At 45.5% G+C, this 10,579-nt stretch overlaps 1 long non-coding RNA gene across 7 annotated transcripts in view; it reads left to right on the top strand.

Moving 5' to 3' along the window:
- Positions 1 to 294: 294 nt before the first annotated feature.
- The window catches only part of LOC149121920 (uncharacterized), a 435,681-nt gene continuing 425,396 nt past the window's right edge, over positions 295 to 10,579 (top strand). For 2 of the 7 annotated variants that reach the window (XR_016221544.1, XR_016221542.1), the window contains exon 1: positions 323 to 703. This is a non-coding gene — a long non-coding RNA (uncharacterized LOC149121920). Of the gene's footprint in view, positions 704 to 10,579 lie in introns of all 7 variants that reach the window. The other 5 variants (XR_016221543.1, XR_016221541.1, XR_016221540.1 and 2 more) reach the window with 5 other exon arrangements.

Here is a 10,579-nt window from a genome sequence, read left to right as displayed (position 1 = left end):
CACTAAAATAGGTTCTTAATTCCATCTTCCACGAACTTTTTGAAGTACTCTCATATTGGCCCCATTAGGATAAACATGGGAGCCTGGTATTCTTACTGCTGTGGGATGTCCATTACATCTGAAAGTCCAGATAAATATACATATAAAGTCATTAAGAATGTGTTCAATGTGTAAAACCTTATTTTCTCGCTTTTTGGATCCGGGTATTTGCAAACGGTTCAGGTGAGGCTCACCTGGGCGTGGGGCTGCAGGGGATCAGAACCCAAGCCTGTCCGATGCGGCAGACCTGGTTTTTGCTGGTTCACTCGCCTGGCAGACCGCATAGTATTCTACCAATAGGAGCAGGCGAAGCGGCTCTAAGACAGCTGGCTCAGGCCATGGGAGCAGCGGGGGTAATAGATCTCAGAACATGTTTCTGGAGTCCAGGGGCCAAGATGGCCAATGAGGGCAGCTCCAGGAAGCTGAGGTCTGGAGCTGGGCCCCTGCTTCTGCCAGGGGTGATCATGGGCTGCAGGTGAGGCCTGTGCCCAGCAGGCATTGCTGCAGGCTGGTGGGCTATTTGAGAAAAGAGCCCTCACCAGAAGCAGCTGGGCAGGCCTTTTAGCGGAGGATCAGTGGTGGCCTCCACACACAGAGTGACTGTAGGCCCCAGAGGAGTAGTCGGGACGAGCAAGCGGACAGCGAATGAGACTCGGAAGGAACGGTGAGAGAAACTTCGCTGTCTTTCACCCCGAGGAAGGGAGGGGTGTGCCAGGCACACCACAGCTCCCTTGGGAGCACGCTCTGCGTAGAAGGGAGAGAATCCCGCAGTCCTGCACAAGTGCTGAGAAAACACCTCTGGGATCCCGAGATCCCACTAGACAACGCCTGGCCCATTCTGCCAGGCCAGACCCCGCTCCTGGGGCTTGGCGATCATCCTCTGCCCGTGGTGTCGTATTTTCCACAACTCCCTTGGTTCTGTGGTTTGTGAACACTGCACCCATGTTTTCGCTTGGGAGAACGTTAGGCAGTGAGTCCGAAGGCTGCGCTTTCCTGCAGGCCTCGCTTGCATTCCAAATGAGCTAGCTGCGTGGCCCCAGAGGCTAAGATACAAGCCCGGGGCCAGTGCCAAAGCAACAGTGCCTCGGAGCCCAGGGCCGGGAGCTGCTGGACCGTGAGATGGTTCCTAGAGACGGTTCAGTTGGACGCGTTGAGTAGAGTGCTCACTTGTCAGAGGGCTGGGTTTGGCTGTCACTTGTTGAGGCTCCTGAACAATCTCCAGGCGTGTCTTTGACCTTGTTTTTCTCGATTGCATGTATTGCAGTGTTTGCTTGGCTAGTTCTTTCTCTAAGAACGTGCATGACCATCTTCAGCGGACTCTACCCTCCACCAGGATGGGCTCTGTATGTGGCTATTCAGGTTCTACCCATCACTGCTAGCGCCAAGCACACGATAGGGATTTGGGGAACAAATGAAAGAGTGGACATCGGGAATGGCTGGGTCTGAGTTGATCTTGATGTTGAGCACTGGCCATGGTGTGGTGCGGTCTGTCTCCCTGCATAGAAGCACAGCCGAGGCAAGCTGACCTTCAGGCTGGTCTCAGCAATGGGAAAATGGGGCACTGAATGTGGGCTGGATGCGGCAGAGAGGGAGGTCGCCGAGGACTGGGACAGGCAGGGAAGGCTTACAGGTGGTCCACGATGGGGCACACTGGGGCGACGTGAGGGCCTGGGGAAAGGCAAGCCCAAGCTTGGTGCCCACACACCAGGTAGCTTGGCTGTCTCTGAGCTGGTGGCAACACCACCACCTACAGCACTGTGCAAAGGGGAATGACTGTGCAAAGGAGAAGTGCACAGTGGGTACTGGGGAGGCTGCCTGAGGCCCAGGAGTTCCCTTGGAGACAGTGCAGTTACTGGGGATGCCATGGCAAAAGCCTGTTCAATGCGTGCAATAATACGTCGTGGGCTCGTACATGTGCCTCTAGGGGAAGCCCTGGTATAAGCATGTTACGTGAATCAACTCTCAACTCGGTCATCAGGCCCATCGGTTAGGAACTACTCCCCCCCCATGTTCTCAATGAAGACAGGCACAGCAAAGCCAGGGGTTGCACAGAGAGTGCCCTCGACTTGAGAGCTCGGGTCATGCAGTCTGATGCCTTCCCTGCCATCCTCACTCACTCAATTAACTCAGTCTGGGCCTCACTCACTTAATTAAGATCCAGTCCAGGCTTAATCTTGGTTAAGGTGGGGGGGAAGTGTAGGAGGACACCTTCCTGCCCGCCTGGTCAAGTTTTCACGGAGGTGAGGGGGTTATTTATTTTTTTTAAACCTTACCTACTGCCATTTGAGACATCTGTTCACAGTTATCTCTCTAGGCAGCCCCTAACAGTCACACTGGAGTCCTGGAGCTGGAAGTCAGTGGGGGGTGGGGGGCAGGTTTCCAGCCTCCCCTCTGCTGTTCCTAGCTGGGGTACCTCAGGACCAGTCATTCCCCTTTGCACAGTGCTGTAGGTGGTGGTGTTGCCACCAGCTCAGAGACAGCCAAGCTACCTGGTGTGTGGGCACCAACGTATGCGAAGCCCCCAGTCCTAGCTACCTGGCATGTAGGCAGCTCTCTCGGTTATTGGGCTTGAGGTAGTGAAGAAGTTCTGACTGTACCCTGCTCTCCTGTAGGAGTGTTCAGACTTCCCAGTGTGCTTTTCGGCAGCTCTTTGAAGCTGAGATCTGCACTGGAGCTCTGCAGGCCTGCCAAAGGCAGGAAAAGGGGTCCAGGGTGTGTGGCAGGAGCTGAGGATGGATATTCTTGATGGGGGGGAGGGGGTTGCTGTGGTTACAGTCAAGAAATGACAAGACTGCATGCCAAACAAGCCGCTTAAAATGCAGTTGGAATTTATAAGCTGATGAAACAGGTGTTCTTGGAATTTAATTAAACACCCAAACATTGTTTGAGTTGGGAGATAGCAACAACGTGTTTCCAGTGCTTGGGGATGTCAGAGCTGCACTGCACCAGGCAGGCCTGTGAGCCAAGGGCTTGTGTCTTGCACTCACGGGATTGCCATGTCTGGATTGTGACTTTGGCTTCCAGTATGAAGATACTGCTCCACTAGGACTAAAGGGAGGAGTGTGAGACGCTTGTTTTAGGAGGAACACGGAATTATGCCCCAAAGACTTGGTCAAGATAATTAGTATTTTCTCATTTAAATTTTGAATTAAAAATATCTTACTAACAATTATATATATTTATGCAGTACCATGTGGCATTTCCGTGTTTGTGCTCCTAGGAACATTTTTAAAATTTATTTTGATTGAACAATTATTAACCTTTTACCACATGCATTGCATACGTGGGTATTATATAGATACAAATGTATATTATTTTTTTCTTATACAGGGATATTAATATCACAAAATATGGGATTATGACAATAATTATAAAGTGAAAAAAGGGTATATTGTTGTGTAGATGGTATAATTCAGTGAAGACTGTATTTACAATTATATTTCAAATAATATGACCTGCATAAAAATTTCATACTCTACAGATATTCACTTCTACATATGAGAGAAAATGTGATATTTGCTTTTGAGTCTGGCTTAGTTAATTAGCATAATGATCTCCAGTTCCGTCCATTTTGTTTCAAATGTCAGGATTTCATTCCATCATGTGTATATCCCACACTGTCTTTATCCAGTCATCGGCTGATGGACTTCTGGATTGATTCATATCTCTGTTATTGTGAATTGGGTGCTGTAAACACAGGTGGGCTGGTATTTCTTCCAGTTGCTGACTTCACTTCCTTTGCATATATTCCCAGAAGTGTGGTAGCTGGGTCGTAGGGTGGATCACTGTTTAGTTGTGTGAGGAACTGCCATACTGTTTTCCATAATGCTTGGATGATTTTGCATTCTCACCCACAATGGATTAGGATACCATTTTCTCCACAGCCATACCAGTATTTCCTATTTGTGATTTTTTTTTTTTTGATTAGCCATTCTAATGGAGTGAGGTGATACTTCGAAGTGGTCTTTATTTGCACTTCCCTGGGGGCTAGTGATCCTGAGCATTTTCACATGTGTCTGTTGGTGATTTATATTTCTTGCTTCAAAAAATGTATCTGGGGCTGGTGCTGTGGCTTAGTGGATGAAGCTGCAGCCTACAGCACCAACATCCCTTATGATCACCAGTTCAAGTCTGGGATGTTCCACTTTAAAAAAATACATAAATTTATATATATATAATATAAATATATAATAGAAATAGATTATATATTATATAAAATATGTATATTATATTATATAAATATATATTTATAAATCTATAGATTTATATATAAATTTTTATTTAATAAATAAAAATTTATAAGTACAACTTTTGGATTATAGTGGTTCTTCCTTCCATACCTGCCCTCCCACCCACAAACCATCCCACCTCCTACTCCCTCTCCCATCCCATTCTTCATTAAGATTAATTTTTATTTATCTTTATATACAGAACATCAACTCTATACTAAGTAAAGGTTTCAACAATTTGCACCCACACAGACACACAAAGTATAGAGTACTGTTGGAAGATGAGTTTTTTCATTAATTCTCATAGTTCAACTCATTAAGGACAGAGATCCTACATGGGGAGCAGGTGCACAGTGACTCCTGTTGTTGATATAACAATTGACACTCTTATTTATGATGCCAGTGATCACCCAAGGCTCTTGTCATGAGCTACCAAGGCTATGGAAACCTCTTGAGTTCACAAACTCCGACCTTATTTAGACAAGGCCATAATCAAAGTGGAAGTTCTCTCCTCCCTTCAGAGAAAGGTATCTTCGTCTTTGATTGTCCCTTCTTTCTACTGGGATCTCACTCACAGAGATCTTTCGTGTAGGTCATTTCTTGCCACAGTGTCCTGGCTTTCCATGCCTGAAATGTCCTCATGGGCTTTTTAGCCAGATCTGAATGCCTTAAAGGCTGATTCTGAGGCCAGAGTGCTGTTTAGGGCGTGCATCATTCTGTGAGTCTGCTGTGTGGCCTGCTTCCAATATTGGATAATTTTCTCCTTTTTAATTCTTTCTGTTATTATTAGCAGGCACTTGGTCTTATTAATGTGATCCCTTTTGATGCTTAATCCTAACTTAATGATCAGTTATGAACTTAAACTGATCACTTTAACAAGTAAGATGGCATTGGTGCCTGCCAATTTAATTTAATGGGATTTGGAGTCCCATGGCAAGTTTTTAGCTTTACCCTTAGGTGTAAGTCCAAGGGAACCTGTACTGAACTGTATATCTCCTCCCTCTCATTCCCACTCTTATTTGTTTTTATTTATTTATTTTTTTGACAGGCAGAGTGGACAGTGAGAGAGACAGAGAGAAAGGTCTTCCTTTGCCGTTGGTTCACCCTTTAGTGGCCGCCGCAGCCGGCGCGCTGCAGCCGGCACACTGCGCTGATCCGATGGCAGGAGCCAGTACTTCTCCTGGTCTCCCATGGGGTGCAGGGCCCAAGCACTTGGGCCATCCTCCACTGCACTCCCTGGCCACAGCAGAGAGCTGGCCTGGAAGAGGGGCAACCAGGACAGAATCCGGTGCCCCGACCGGGACTAGAACCCGGTGTGCCGGCGCCGCTAGGCGGAGGATTAGCCTAGTGAGCCGCGGCACCAGCCCCACTCTTATTTTTAACAGGGATCAATTTTCAATTGGATTTAAACATCTAGGAATAATTCTGTGTTAAGAGTTCAACCAATGGTATTAAGTGGAAAAAGAAAATACTAAAAAGATTAAAATAGTAAGCTGTTCCTCGACAGTCAGGACAAGGGCTGATCAAGTCATTGCTTCTCATAGTTTCACTTCAGGTTTCCTTTTAGGTGCTCAGTTAGTTGTCACTGATCAGGCAGAACATATATTTGTCCCTTTGGGACTGGCTTATTTCACTCAGCACGTTTTCCAGATTCCTCCATTTTGTTGCAAATGACGGGATTTCATTTTTTTCTTACTGCAGTATAGTATTCTATAGAGTACATGTCCTATAATTTCTTTATCCAGTCTACTGTTGATGGGCATTTGGGTTGATTCCAGGTCTTGGCTATTGTGAATTGAGCTGCAATAAACATTGAGGTGCAGATAGCTCTTTTATTTACCAATTTAATTTCCTTTGGGTAAATTCCACAGAGTGGGATGCCTGGGTGGTAAGGTAGGGCTGTATTCAGATTTCTGAGGATTCTCCAGACTGACTTCCATAGTGGCTTTACCAGTTTGCATTCCTACCAACAGTGGATTAGTGTGCCTTTTTCCCCACATCCTTACCAGCATTTGTTGTTTGTTGATTTCTGTATGTGAACCATTCTAACCTGGGTGAGGTGAAACCCCATTGTGGTTTTGATTTGCATTTCCCTCATGGCTAGTGATCCTGAACATTTTTTCATGTGCCTGTTGGCCATTTAGATTTCCTCTTTTGAAAAATGTCTATTGAGGTCCTTGGCCCATCTCTTAAGTGGGTTGTTTTTGTTTTGGTAGAGTTTCTTGATCTCTGTAGATTCTGGTTATTAATCCTTTATCAGTTGGATAATTTGCAATTTTTTTCTCCCATTCTTTGTCAGTTGCCTCTTCACTTTCCTGATTGTTTTACTTTGCTGCTCCACTTCTGATCCACCTCCCTGCTAAAGTGCCTGGGAAAGCAGTAGAAGATGGCCCAAGTACTTAGGTCTCTATACCCACGTGGGTAATCCAGAAGAAGCTGCAGGCTCCCAGCTTCGAATCCACCCAGCTCCTGCCTTTGCAGCTTTTTGGGGAGTGAATCAGTGGATGGAAGGCTTCTCTCTTTCTGCCTCTGCTTCTCTGTAAGTCTCCCTTTCAAATAAATAAACAAATAAATCTTTTAAAAAAGCATTCATTTCTATTGCTCATTCCTTAATCACATTTTTATGCTGTTGCATTTCTTGAGCTCCTTATATAGTCTGGAAATGACTCCTTTATCAGACGCATAGTTAACTGACATTTTCTCCCATTCTGTTGGTTATCTCTTCACTTTGCTAATTGTTAGCTTTGTTGTGCAGAAACTTCTTAGCTTGACATAAGTGCATTTGTCTATTTGGCATTTATTGCCTGTGCTCTTGGGTTTTACCCAAAAAATCTTTGCCTATGCCAAAATCTTAGTGTTTCTGCTATGTTTACCTCTAGTAGTTTGATAGTTTCAGGTCTTAAGGTTATATCCTTAAGACAGATTTTTCATGCAATATTTTTTACATTTTTTAAATGATTTATTTATTCACTTGAAAGTCAGAGTTACACAGAGAGAAGGAGAGGCAGAGAGAGAGAGGTCTTTGATTCTCTGGTTCACTCCTGAAATGGCTGCAACTGCCAGAGTTGTGCTGATCCGAAGCCAGGAGCTTCCTCCTGGTCTCCCACATGGGTGCAGGGTCCCAAGGACTTGGACCATCTTCTGCTTTCCCAGGCCATAGCAGAGAGCTGGATCAGAAGATGAGCAGCTGGGACTCGAACCGGTGCCCATACGGGATGCCGGTACTGTAGGCAGCAGCACTACGCCGCAGTGCCAGCCTCATGCAATATTCTTAAAAATCAAAACTAGAGAGAACAATTCAAAATTTCAACATTTGAAGCAAACACAGGGTCTGAGAACACCAAGCTGTGCCCTAACCTCTGCCTCTAGTTCCTGTATTTAGTTGGGAGGAGACTGCAGCTCTCCAGTCTTGTGGCCTTCAAACACTAGTGGTGGCTTCTAGATGGTTCCATGGTCTTCTGTCCAGGGTACCATTTCTTTCTCTCCCCTCTCTCTCTGTCAGCAAGCACTGTGAGGGGCTCTCTGAGGCATGTATCCTGAGCCCTAGTCCAGTGCCAGTGCTCCGGGTTCATAGGATATGGTGCCTGCTTAGTGAGTAAGACAGCTCAGCGCTCAGTACCAGTGCGGGTGCTGAGGGCCCTGCACATTTCTGTCACCTTTTTAGTCTTAGTAGGGCCTCAGCAAGGCTCCCAGTCTCTGCCTGGGAACTCATCCTGATTCTTATTGTGAATGTCAATGTTATGTGTTAACCTGACCGGGTTAAGGGATGCCCGACGAGCTGCTAAAACATTGTGGATGCATCCGTGAGAGCGTTTCTGGAAGAGAACAGTGTTGGACTCAGTGGACCTAGAGAAGGAAGCCTACCCTTAGCAAGCACCACCCGATCTGAGCGGCAGAATAAAGCAACATGGTGGAGGAAAGGCCAGTTCTGTCTCTGAGCTGGGACATGCCGTTTCCCTGCCCTTGACCTGGGGCTTCTTGTTCCCTGGGACATATGGCATCGGCTGCCTTGGTCCTCAGCCTTCACAGTTGGGCTGAATTGCACCACTGGCTTTCCTGAGCCTCCAGCCTGCTCTGTGGCGGATCCTGGGAGTCCCTGGCCTTCTTCATCTCGTGAGCTACTTCCTGCAGTCTCCATTTCTGTCTCCATCTCTGGCTTCTCACCTGCTGGTTATGCCTGGGCAAGGTGCTCACACACTTTCAGCCTGGATGCTCTCACCTTTGAGCCAAGGCAGTAACAGCCACTGGTTGGCAGGGTCACTGTGCAGGTGTGAACAGGACGATTCAGAGAGGGCTCAGCACCACGGCTGGCACTTGGCAAACGAGCACATGGCAGACAAGATCATTAGAAAGGTGTGAGGACAACAGAGGAAACACAGCCCGTGTCAAGCTGAACAAAGCCCTAAAACAATTGGCAGGCGTCTTCCCCGAGGCTCCTACAGCCAGAGGTGCTTTGGAGCGACTCACATGGCTCCTGTGACAGTCACAGATGAGGCCAAGTTTCGTTCTTCCAGAGTCTCCCAGGATTAACTTACTGCATATCCTGATCTAATTGTCTGCCCTTGTCATGCTGTCTCCTAGTCATAGACGTATTAGCAACAGGTATAATCAGATTTTTTTATTATTAGACACTGACTATGGATAATGCACTGTGTTTATATCAGCTTTATGGACTCAGAACATGTAGTAGATGTTGCTGGGAGTGTTCTGAGCTGTTTTCAGGGGACAATTGCTTCATGTACGCGATTGGCCCAGTTGGCGTTGCTGAATTCTCATTGGCTGACAATGATTTGCAGGTCAAGATGATGATTCTTGCTGTGCAATAAAGCTTCCAATGCTTTGTACCTAGAGAATATTTGTGTGTTTTTTAATCTTGTTATTGTCATATGATAGCTATCCAGAAAATATGCAAATGATTAATTTATGGTTTGATGAATTTTACTAATTGAACACACTAAGAACAAGAAATGGGACATCCCCATCTCCGAAGCGCCCCCCCGCCCCTGCCAGACCCCTTTCCTGTCACTACTGCTTCTCTTCACCATCTTTTTTAAGATTTTATTTATTTGAGAAGCAAAGTTGCAGAGACAGACAGATCTTCCATCTCCTGGTTAATTCCCCAGATGCCCACAATGGCCTGAGCTCGGCTGTTCCGAAGCCAGGAGCCAGGAGTGTCTTCCTGTTCTCTCATGTGCGTACGGGGGCCCAAGGACTTGGGCCATCTTCCACTGCTTTCCCAGGCCTTTAGCAGAGAACTGGATCAGAAGTGGAGCAGCCAGGACTTGAACCAGTGCCCATATGGCATGCCAGCACCACAGGCCGAGGCTTAACTGATTACACCACTGTGCTGGCCCCTTCCCTTCACCATCTTGACTTCTAGAAGCACAAATTAGATTGGTCTGGTTTTCTATTTTATGTAAATGAAATAACAAGTGCTCTTTTGGGCTTCTTTGGTCAACATAAGCTTGTGAGATTATCCACATTGTGGTTATTAGAAATCTTTTATACTCAGTGCTGTAGAATACCCTACTGAGTTACTGTCTCGCTATTCATTGCCACCCTGTTATTGATGAATTTTTGTAGTAGTTTCTATCTAGAGCCCATTAAAAAAATGGTGCTGTTGACAGACATATAGAACTATAAAGTAGAATAGAGATTGCAGACATAAATTCTCATAGGTGAATTATTTTTGATATGGATGCCTGGGCAAAGTGCTCACATATTTTCAGCCTGGATGTTCTCACCTTTGGGAAAATGACAATCTTTTAAACAGCTGGTATTGGGAGAACAAGAGATCCACCTGCAGAAGAATGAGAGTGGTAGACCTTTACTTAACACTGTATACAAACATTAACTCAAAATGAATGAAAGACCTAAATGTAAGAGCTAAAACTATAAAACCCTTGGAAGAAAAGAATAGGGGAAAAACTTCATGATGTTGTATTTGGCAATGATTTCTTGTCTGTGGTACCGGAAACACAGGAAAAAAAACACACTGGGCTACATTAAAATTAAAATCTCTTATGCCTCAAATGCTGTTGTCTATAGATTAAAAACACACATGTAGAATGTGAGAAAATGTTTACAAATCGTATATCTGATAGAGGTTAGTATCTAGAATATATAAAGTGCTACAACTGAACAAAAAGCAACCTGATCTAAAAATGGGGCTAAGGACTTAAAATAGACATTTCCCAGAGGACATCTACAAGTGACCAATACTGGTGTGAGAATTGTTCAATATTGCTAGTCATTAGGGAAATGCAAATCAAAGCTGCAGTGAGATAACCACGTTATACCTTAGGATGGCA

Source organism: Oryctolagus cuniculus, chromosome 15 (assembly GCF_051225735.1).
Source record: "Oryctolagus cuniculus isolate XC-2025 breed Fujian yellow rabbit chromosome 15, ASM5122573v1, whole genome shotgun sequence".
Classification (NCBI taxonomy): Eukaryota; Metazoa; Chordata; class Mammalia; order Lagomorpha; family Leporidae; genus Oryctolagus; species Oryctolagus cuniculus.
Note: the sequence above shows the minus strand (reverse complement) of the source record. Positions and strands in the feature narration are given on the sequence as shown.